The sequence below is a fragment of the Dromiciops gliroides genome, chromosome 2, assembly GCF_019393635.1.
Source record: "Dromiciops gliroides isolate mDroGli1 chromosome 2, mDroGli1.pri, whole genome shotgun sequence".
Classification (NCBI taxonomy): Eukaryota; Metazoa; Chordata; class Mammalia; order Microbiotheria; family Microbiotheriidae; genus Dromiciops; species Dromiciops gliroides.
The window spans coordinates 245,638,874-245,650,024 of NC_057862.1; positions in this window are offsets into that span (position 1 = coordinate 245,638,874).

Here is an 11,151-nt window from a genome sequence, read left to right on the forward strand (position 1 = left end):
AAATGTTATCCATCTCCAGAGAAAGAACTGATGGAGTCTGAATGTAGATTGAAGCATACTTTTTTACTTTGTTTTTATTTTGTCATCTCTTTTACAACATAACTAATATGGAAATATATTTTGCATTACCGCACATGTATAACATATTAACTTGCTTGACTTTTCCTTTTTTTTCAGGGCATTGGGGGTTAAGTGACTTGCCCAGGGTCACACAACTAGTAAGTGTCAAGTGTCTAAGGTCATATTTGAACTCAGGTCCTTCTGAATCCAGGACTAGTGCTTTATCTACTGAGCCACCTAGTTGCCCAATCACTTGACTTTTCAACGAGGATCTGGGCAGGGATGGAGGGAGAGAATTTGGAACTCAAAATTTTTTAAAATGTTAACAATGTTTTTACATGAAATTTGGGGAAAGTAATTAAATAGACAGAGTCCCTATTCTCTACACCTGGACATGTGGTTAAGTACTGGAGGAGCATGTATTCCCTTTTATCCTACTCTTTGGTTCATTATCCCCTAAGTTAATTTCCACCACCCCCACCCCACACCCCCCCCAAGGGAAAATTGTCTAAGCCTTGAGTTGTTATTCATGTCTAGGGTCTCCACCCCCAAAAGGCCATAGTAGAAAAGTATACAATACTATATGTATATGTACAATATGATTTAGATATGGGGTAAATATTTACTTCTCAAATATGAAAAAATACTAAAAGACAAAAGACTCAATGCTCATCGAAACTTTAAAACAGAATTAAGTAACAATTATTGTTTATCTCTTGAGGGCTGATTCTTAAATTTATCAGAACATCAAGAATTTGTGGGCCTGTTGAATAGAAATTCTACATTTGACCTCAGCTATTTGATGATGAATTGGGGTCCCAGAACATGACTTACAAGTTCTGCTCCACCCTCAGAGATCTAAGAGTGTCCCTGAGTTGGAGATGTCTTATGTCTTTAATGGCTTGATCTCCTATTTTGGTATATTTTCTCCTATATTGATAGCCATTCTCCTTATCTATACCCTCAAATAATTAGTACCCAGTATAATTAGGTAATTAACATGAGAAATTATGAAACATTTCCTCCCGAGACCTAGGAGGAAATATTCATGGGCCACATATTGGCCTAGATGGGGGAGATTAAGACCTGAGGCCTCTTTTTCTACTTAGAGACTTCTAGCATGTCTTCCCTCACTTGCAGCCAAATAGAAAATTGACTGAATCATTTCATTTGTAGGCATTCTTATTCTGGCTCAGTAACCAATCAAACAGCTCCTCTTCTTCACATGGTAAACAGATCAGAAGCACTACTGACCCATGTTCCCCAGCTCACATGGGGATTGTGTCAGGCAGTGTATGTAGCCCTGAGCTCTTTTTAGTCAGTCCCAGTCATCCATCACATTAAAGAGATACAGTCAGTAGATTTATGTTTTCCCCATCTAATATTTTCACTAAAATTTGGCTAAGTACACTGTACCCTGTATTTTCTTAGGGCTATTCTCCCTTTTATCCCTTTTGTGGGGACACCATCCAATCTAGGTCCCTGGCCCCCTGTCTACCTGTTCACTTCAGTCAACATTATGTTCACAACATAATGGTAGATATTAATGCTCTCAGAATGTGGAACCTCTTTTGGGTAGCAGTATGAGGTAGAGTTTAGGTAGCCTTGGGGAAAGATAGTGAAGTTAAGGACTTCTTTTTAGGTGGAAGCAAATAGTATAGTTTTTGCTCAGTCACGGACCACTCTGAACACAATAAATGTACCCCAATTCCTTTGTGATCCTAGAGGTAAGATGACCCAAGTTTCAGGATAAGCTCGGCCTTGACCCTAGGGAGACTTGTCCCTGAAGTTCCTTAAGTCTTGGATACAGGTGGTTTGGGTTCCTACAAAATGGGATAGGATCTTTAGGGGATTCTTTAAGCTTGGGAAGGATAAAAGGTGCCTTTCTGTTACCATCTCAGATGTCCTAGTGCAATTTTTCTAGTACATCCATGGGCTGGCAATTAATTGCTCTTTTCTCAATTTAATGTTTGAGGAGTCATCCCAAAGCTCTTTCTGGAAAAGGATATAATCACTGTCTGCTCACCCAGCAGGGTGGCTAATACCATGCTTGCTCTTGTTATCCCAGAGAATCTCACTAGTCCATGGTAGACTTCTTAGTATCTTGGATGAAATTCACTTGTTGATCTGCCCACACTTTTTTGGTGTTGTGTGGGAAGGAAGTTCATGGCTAAAGCCTTGACATTATTCAAGTGGAGTCCTGTATCAAAAGTATTGTTTAACTGGGGCAGCTAGATTGTGCAGTGGATAGAGCACCGGCCCTGGAGTCAGGAGTACCTGAGTTCAAATCCGGCCTCAGACACTTAACGCTTACTAGCTGTGTGACCCTGGGCAAGTCACTTAACCCCAATTGCCTCACCAAAAAAAAAGTATTGTTTAACTGTCATCATGCTGGCTAGTCCTAGAGTCTGGGTGACTGTGGCAAGGCTTCTTAGACCCAGCCAACCAAATTTATCTTTTAGAAATTGTACCATTGCTCTTATTACCCTTACCTTGAAGATCCAGCTCCAGAGAGAATTCATTTCTATGGGGTAATTTTATGCAGAATTATCCATCTTAGCTGCCTCTAAATGGAACAAAGGATGTTCCCCATCCAAGCCTCTCTCTTAACTTTTAAGTGAGTCATTTTTGACATTTCCTAGGAGATAGAAAATCTGGGTGATGTTCCAAATTGACTCTATTCAGTCATGACCACATTGACTTTTACTCCATTAACTCATCAGGTTTTATAAACTTCTTCAGTTTCTAAGTTCTTGGTTGATGAAAACACATCCATCCTACAACTGGAGGATCATCTTCCAGTGGCTTAGAAACAGGGTAAACCTGAAGCTTTCATAGAACTGGGACATAGTCTCAATTCTCATTCTTGCTCTTGCTTTCCTCTGTTCGTTGATATTCTTTTTTTTTTTTTTTTGCAGGGGCAATGGGGTCATACAGCCAGTAAGTGTCAAGTGTCTGAGGCCGGATTTGAACTCAGGAACTCCTGAATCCAGGGCTGGTGCTTTATCCACTGCACCATCTAGCTGCCCTGTTCGTTTATATTCTTGATCTCAATTGAATTAAATACGTGTTACCCCCACCCTGTTGATCCTCAAACCCAATAGTATCATCTCCTTTACTTGTAATTTGGAAGGGACATTAAAGGTCACCCAGTCTACCCACATTTCCATTTTTCAGATGAAGAACGGGAGGCCGAGAGAGGGTAAATATTTTGCCTAAGTTAACCCAGAGTTGGGACTCAAGTCCAAGTCTACTGACTCCAAATTCAGGGTTCTTTCCATTATACTACACTGCTTGGAAGCCTCTTTGACTTCTTTAGAGCATTTTTTTCTATTGACTGTTACCCTCTTGATAATTTCTTATTCTTTGACTCATATGACTTGAGAGCCTCAGAATTCTTTTTACTTTTTGTCTCCTTTTCTAACTTCTTCCTTTCCCTTAAATTTTTGTGCTTTCCGAAAGTTTTGTTTGGGGTTTCCTTCCTTTTATTTCTCTTCCAGTTTCTTCTAATACTTCTGGTTCTCTTATCCATTTTCACAGCTTTCATTACCACCTCTATCTGGATGATCCTCAAAAATATGTTTCCATACTCAACTTCTCCCCAAATTGCTACTTTTGTATTTTAACTCCATGTTGGAAATCTCTAACTGAACGTTCTTCTATTAACCTCAGAATCAACATATCGCAAACAAAATCCATCCCATGCACCCCCTGTAAATTCTGCCTCTCCCTCATAATGTCTTTATTTTTATTGACAAGATGACCATTGTCTTTCACAATTAGATGTAAAACTTAGATTGATTTTTGATTCTTTCCCCTCACCAACCACATCTGATCAGCTGTCAATTCCTATTGATTCTACTTGCAAAATATATACATCCCATTCTTTGCACTACTACCTCAGTTTTGACCCTCGTCATCTTGCATCTGATTATTGTGCTATTTTCTTAACGGTATCCCTTCTTTCATTTTCTCCATTCACCAATCTATTCTCCATACTACTGTTTGTGTATGGCAAATAGAAATGAATTATCTGCTAGTAGTTTTACTCTAGTGTTGATACTGGACAAGTTGTACATTTTTAATGTCCTTCAATGTGTTCTATGTGTGAGTCCATGTCACTGCTTCCTATAAGCTCCAAGAAGACAGAGACCTTTTTAGTTATTGGGTACTTACTATGTACTAGACATTATGCTAACCACCTGGGGGGTGGAGGTAGATTAAGAGTACAGGTGGAAGGGTTTAAAATTATGTTTAAAGTCCAACATGACATTTATACTAAGATGGATTTTAAAATAAATCAGACATGGTGTTTCACAAAAGGCAAATACTGGCAAAATACCATCTTAAAAGTCTCTGTTTAGCAAAATTATTAATAAGATTCAGCCTGTGGTCTATTAATTTAAAGTAATTTGGGGTACATCTCAATTCCAGTACAATGACATAATTTACACAGTAGTTTGATAGAGTTTATTCTAATGTTTGAGTACTAAATGGTCAAATTATAAATTTTAATTTTCTATCTTCTCATTCTAGTCCTGGCCCATCTAGTTGAATCTCTGGATAGACCCTGAGCTGGTGACTGAGGTCTAGGGAAGACTATGATTGAGTAAGATCCAAGATACTTACTTCATCTCCCCCTTCTTGAAGGGAGAGAATAGGAGTGGGGGGGATTTCAGTGCAGGTAAAGCATAGCAACATGATACAAGTCAATCTCAGGAACTAGGCAGACAGGTCAATGAGCTAGTAAAAGCCAGAGGTGAAGGGTTAGAGCAGAGGTGGAAGGGGGGTCAAAACCGGAGATACATGATAATGTCTGAGGCGAAGGTAGCAGGTGGCAAGGTCTAGGTTTCAGGTTGCAAGGAGTTGATGTTGGGTCCAATCAAACTAAACAAAGGGTGTGGATTGAAATTGTCACACTCAAGGGCCACACAGGCACACTTAGGTTTAGTTTAGCCATAGGAGGTCTAGCTCCATTCTTCCAACTTTGTCAAACTTTTATTAGCTGGAGGCCTTCCCATCTAGTCAATCAGTAAAAATGCATTTATTAGTAATTTACTATATGACAGACACTGTGTTAAGCTCTAAGGGTATTAAGAAATGTAGGGGCAGCTAGGTGACACAGTGGATAAAGCACCAGCTCTGGAGTCAGGAGGACCTGAGTTCAAATCTGGCCTCAGACACTTGACACTTACTAGCTGTGTGACCCTGGGCAAGTCACTTAACCCCAATAGCCTCAAAAAAAAGAGTATAAGGGGGCAGCTAGGTGGCACAGTGGATAAAGCACTGGCCTTGGATTCAGGAGGATGTGAGTTCAAATCCAGCCTCAGACACTTGACACTTACTAGCTGTGTGACCCTGGGCAAGTCACTTAACCCTCATTGACCCACAAAAAAAAAAAAAGAAAAGAAATGTAAAAATGTAATTCATGGCCTTAAGGAATTCATATTCTAATAGGGGAGACAACATGTAAGCAAATATGCACAGGCAGTATGATAGAATGGAAAGAGTGCTGAACTTGACATTATGACAGACCTGAGTTCAAATCTCTTTTACTAGATGTGGCATCACATTTACCTCTCTAGGCCTCAGTTTCCTCATCTGGAAAATGACAATAATATTACTGATAATGGTTAACTCAACAGGGTTGTTGTGAGGATACTTCAATGCATCTATGGTTTCATCAGTGTGGAAACTCTCTCCAACAGTGAAAATTGCAATGTGTTCATGCTTCTTCATCCTATCTCACTCTTGTCCATGACTTCCAGTAAATCTTCCCTAGAGGTCAGCTTGAGGGTCTTCCAGATGTTCATATCACGTGGACAGCAATGGAATACAAATTCTAACCGCCAGTTATCCTTTGCTATTAATAAATGACCAGGAGGCAGCTAGGTGGCACAGTGGATAGAGCCCCAGCCCTGGAGTCAGGAGGAACTGAGTTCAAATCCGGCCTCAGACACTTAACACTTACTAGCTGTGTGACCCTGGGCAAGTCACTTAACCCCAACTGCCTCACTAAAAAAAAATAAAAAAATAATAAATAATAAATAAATAAATAAATATATAAATGACCAGGGGGGCAGCTAGGTGAAACAGTGGATAAAGCACTGGCCCTGGATTCAGGAGGACCTGAGTTCAAATCCGGCCTCAGACACTTGACAATTACTAACTGTGTGACTCTGGGCAAGTCACTTAACCCCAATTGCCTCACCAAAAAAAAAGGACCAGTCTACCTGCTTTTTTCCATCACACTTCTTTCTGATGTTATCCTTTATTCCATTTATCTTGTATAATTCTTTAAATAGTAATATGCTGTAAACTATCAAAGCCCACCATTCACCTCCCCATTGCCCTTCTAGTGACCCACAACTTTAATTCTTTGAAGACTATGGAATAGCTCAAAGATATATGATATTGATCAACGCAAATGAGATTATATATGGAAAGCATTTTGTAAACCCTAAAGCACTATTTAAATACATGCTTTTATTATGAAGTTGGTAAATTGACTCAAACTCCTGGCAACTGAGGAGTTTCCATAACTGTCATGAACTTTATTACTATCCATGGAGTTTTTAGAGCAATAGATGGCTCACTTCAGTTCATTTATATTACCCTGACACCACACCCTTTTAAACAATTCTTAAAATGTAAATATTTAATTTAGAAGTCACTAAACATTCTTACTGGGTATTCTTTTTTTTTTTTTTTACTGAAGCAATTGGGGTTAAGTGACTTGCCCAGGGTCACACAGCTAGTAAGTGTTAAGTGTCTGAGGCTGGATTTGAACTCAGGTACTCCTGACTCCAGGGCCAGTGCTCTATCCGCTGCACCACCTAGCTGTCCCCCTTACTGGGTATTCTAAATCCATTCTTCCATGTTTTTTTTTCAATTAAAAATTTGCAATTTCTCAGAATACCAGCATCCTTTAATGTTTTGTCTTCCCCCTTTAGAATAAAATCTTCTTGAGGACAAAGACCTTTTTTGTTTTTCTTTCTTTTCTTCGTCTTCTTCTTCTTCTTCTTCTTCTTCTTCTTCTTCTTCTTCTTCTTCTTCTTCTTCTTCTTCTTCTTGGTGAGGCAATTGGGGTTAAGTGACTTGCCCAGTGTCACACAGCTAGTAAGTGTCAGGTGTCTGAGGCTGGATTTGAACTCAGGTCCTCCTGAATGCAGGGCCAGTGCTCTATCCACTCTGCCACCTAGCTGCCCCTTCTTGTTTGTTTTTATATGTATCCCTATAGTAAACATTTAATAAAAGTTTTCATTATCTAACAGAAGCAGATAAAATGAAAAATTGCCGGCATATTTTTTATAGGAATAAGTTTTATATTTTTCAGATTGAAGAAAATCTATGTGGAAGAAGAGAACAAGAAAGAAATTTGGTGAGTCTTTGAGGTATTACTGGTTAGCATAGAGGTAGCAAAGTCTTGTTAGTCTAATTTTTTAATTGACAAAACTGAGTCTCAGAATGTTTTTGAAATGTCAAAAGTCAAATGTCTAGTAAACTCATATCTCTTCTGACTCTTGGTCCAGTGGTTTTCCCAGTATACCACACTGCCTCTGAGCTATACCCTTCACTTTGACTATCTGTGATAACCCCCACAGGGACTCTGATAAAAGGTCCTCTGTGGAACTTCACCCAACGTTTAATTGGAGAATAGGTGAACAAATTGTGTTATATACAAATGTAATGAAATACTGTTGGACCATAAGAAATGAAATAATTTCAAAACCTGGGAAGATTTGTATGAAATGATCAAAAATGAATTAAGCAAAACTAGGAGAATAATTTACACAATGACAAGAACACTTCAAGGACAAACAACATTGAAAAACTTAAGAACATTGACCAATGCATTGACCATGATTAAAGAGGACTAATAATGCAACATGTTACCCACCATCCAGAAGGACTTAAGGTATAGAATGAGAAATATATTTTGAGGCAGAGCCAAATGTGAATGTTTTCTTGAATATGCACATTTGGTCAAAGGTGTTTTTATTTCTTTTTCTTTTTCCAGGGGGCTGAATACGAAGGAGCAAAAATAGACTTTTGTTCAATGAAAAATTTAAATTTTGTTTGTTTGCTTTTCTGGTGAGGCAATTGGAGTTAAGTGACTTGCCCAGGGTCACATAGCTAGTAAATGTCATGTGTCTGAGGCTGGATTTGAACTCAGGTCCTCCTGAATCCAGGGCTGGTGCTTTATCCACTGCACCACTTAGCTGCCAGGAAAGATTTAAATTAAACACACACACACACACACACACACACACACAAAATACAACGAAAATAATTTCATCTGCTGTTTAATAATTTCTGGGCCAAGGTGGTCTTATCAGTTCTTATAAGGTAGGAAATAGGCATTAAGAATCAAACAAAAGATTGTATGAAGCAAAAGCTGGCCCTTAATACTTTAAGGTTACAAATAATTTTACATATATTATCACATTTAATCCTCTCATAGGCTTGAGGTAGGCATCACATTATCATTTTACACATGAGGAAACTGAGGTTAAGAGAGTTTATGTGCTCCCAAATCACATAACTAGTGTCACAGGCAGTATTCAAAATCAGGTTTCTTCTAAAGCAAGTGATCTTACCACTACCCCCACATTCTCAAGCATCCTTTATCACAAGCTAGCATGTAGATGGGGACCAGAGGTAGGAAGTGTATTCAAGATACTCAAGATATAGTAATCCAAGCCAACAATGAGGCAGTAACATAGGTGAAAGTCAGGCTGAAGTCCAAGAAACTATATGTTCGAGTGGGATTGAGCTAATACAAAAGGTTAGTTTTCCACTTTGACACAGAATAGTTTACTATGCTTATTCTCTTCAGCTATTCCCCCTCCATCAGCTGATCAAGATAAGGCTGTGGACAGCTCCCAGTTTTGCTGGCATTTCCTATATGGAATATCACTTCCCTAACATAGTAGCAGAGAGAGTCCAAAATCAACAGATGTTGGTTCCTGAGAATGTTTCCTCTGAACCACTCTCTCATTCTAGTGCTGTACCCACAAGAGTGACTTGGGCGGGGGGGGGGGGGCATCTAGGTGTGGCAGTAGATTAAAGCACTGGTCCTGGATTCAGGAGGATGTGTGTTCAAATCTGACCTCAAACACCTGATACTTAAGGAACTTGACCCTGGGCAAGTCACTTAACTCTCATTACCCTTCAAAAAAAAAATAAAAGGGAGGGACTTTAGAATACTGTATTGGCAGCACAGTATTGCTGGAATGAACTTTGGATTTAGTTAAGAGAACTGGCTTGAATATTGACTGCTTTATGTATTTATTAGGTATATAACCATTGTCAAATAATTTAGCCTCCCTTAGTTTCCTCCTTTGTAAAATGGTAATATTGATGACAATATTTGCATTGCCTACCTCACACAATTGTTGTGTAGAAAATATTTTCTATACCTTAAAATGTGAGATGAATGGGAGCCATTATAAGAGGTTGTATGAACTCTGGTATGTTCATTTAAACAGAAATCACAAAATTTCAGAGTTGGAAAACACCTTAGGAGCTACCTAGTCTAACTCACATTTGAATATGAATCTATGTTCTTTTGGACAATTACTCATCTAGTATTTTCTTGAAGACCACAGTGAGGAAGAACCCTTGTTATTTTTTAATCATTTTTTCAGTCATGTCTGACTTTTCATGACCCTATTTGGGGTTTTCTTGGCAAAGATGCTGGAATGATTTCCCATTTCCTTCTCCAGTTCATTTTACAGATGAGGGTTGAGTGACTTGCCTAGCATGTCAAATTTGAACTCAAGTCTTCCTGACTCCAGGCTTAGCACTCTATCCACTGTACCATCTAGCTGCCCAAGGAAGAACCTAATACCTCCCAAAGCATGCCCTTCCAGTTATAAATAGGTCTAATTGTAAGGTAGCATTTACTTACATCAAGCTTAAATATTTTTCTTTGTGACTTTTATGCATTGCTCCCAGTTATATGCTGTGAAGCCAAGAACAAATCCCTCTTCCATGTGGCAGACAGCCTTTCTTTAAATTAAGTTGAAAGAAAAATATGAAGAGGCCTAGGGATTAAATGGAAATATGTTTACCTAATTTGTTGAGACAGTAGGGTGGTGTAGAGTCTGGAGCATTAGACCTGGAGTTAAGAAGAACCCTACTAGCTGTGTGACCTTGGACAAGTCAGTGTTGAATTTTTAATGACTTCTTTCCCATTCCCCCTGCTGCCCATCATTTGGCAATTTGCCTTTCCCCAGGTAAAGTGTCAGCCTCGAAGATTAATGTGATGAAGAAAAAACCATTGCAGGGCATAAACCATATTTTGCACAGCAATGAAACTCTGGCGTATTCCCTTGAATAGAAGGCTTATGGATATAAGAACCATAAGCATAGTGCTAATCTTTGATACTTTTCCCTTGTGGTAATGACTTAAGAGTTGATTGGATTTTAGTGCTTTATGTCTGTGAAAGTAATGAAAGGGAAAAAATGACATCAAAGATGAAAAATTAGAAAAAAGAGAAAAAATCAAGACAGTGAATGATCTATTTCTTTTTTTTTTTTTAGTGAGGCAATTGGGGTTAAGTGACTTGCCCAGGGTCACACAGCTAGTGAATGTTAAGTGTCTGAGGCCGGATTTGAACTCAGGTACTCCTGACTCCAGGGTCGGTGCTCTATCCATTGCGCCATCTAGCTGCCGATCTATTTCTTTTAATGTTATTTTTCAATAAATATTAAAACTTACTAGGGTCAGCTATGTGGCAAAGTGGATAGAGCATTGGTCCTGAGACTCAGGAAGATGTGAGTTCAAATCTGTCCTCAGATGCTTGACACTTACATAGCTGTGTGACCATAGGCAAGTCACTTAGTCTTGATTCCCTCAAATATCCGGAGACACCTCCAGTCATCCGGATGTATATCTTGCCACTAGACCCAGATGACTCTGGAGGAGAGAGTCAGGCTGGTGACTTTGCATAACACTGCCTCACTTAAATTCAATTCATTGCAAGTCATGATATCTACCATGGTCCTCTTCCAGAATGAAGGACAAACAACCACAACAAACTTACATGGGGTTCTTGTGTTGATATACAGGAGCTTTGCTTGATG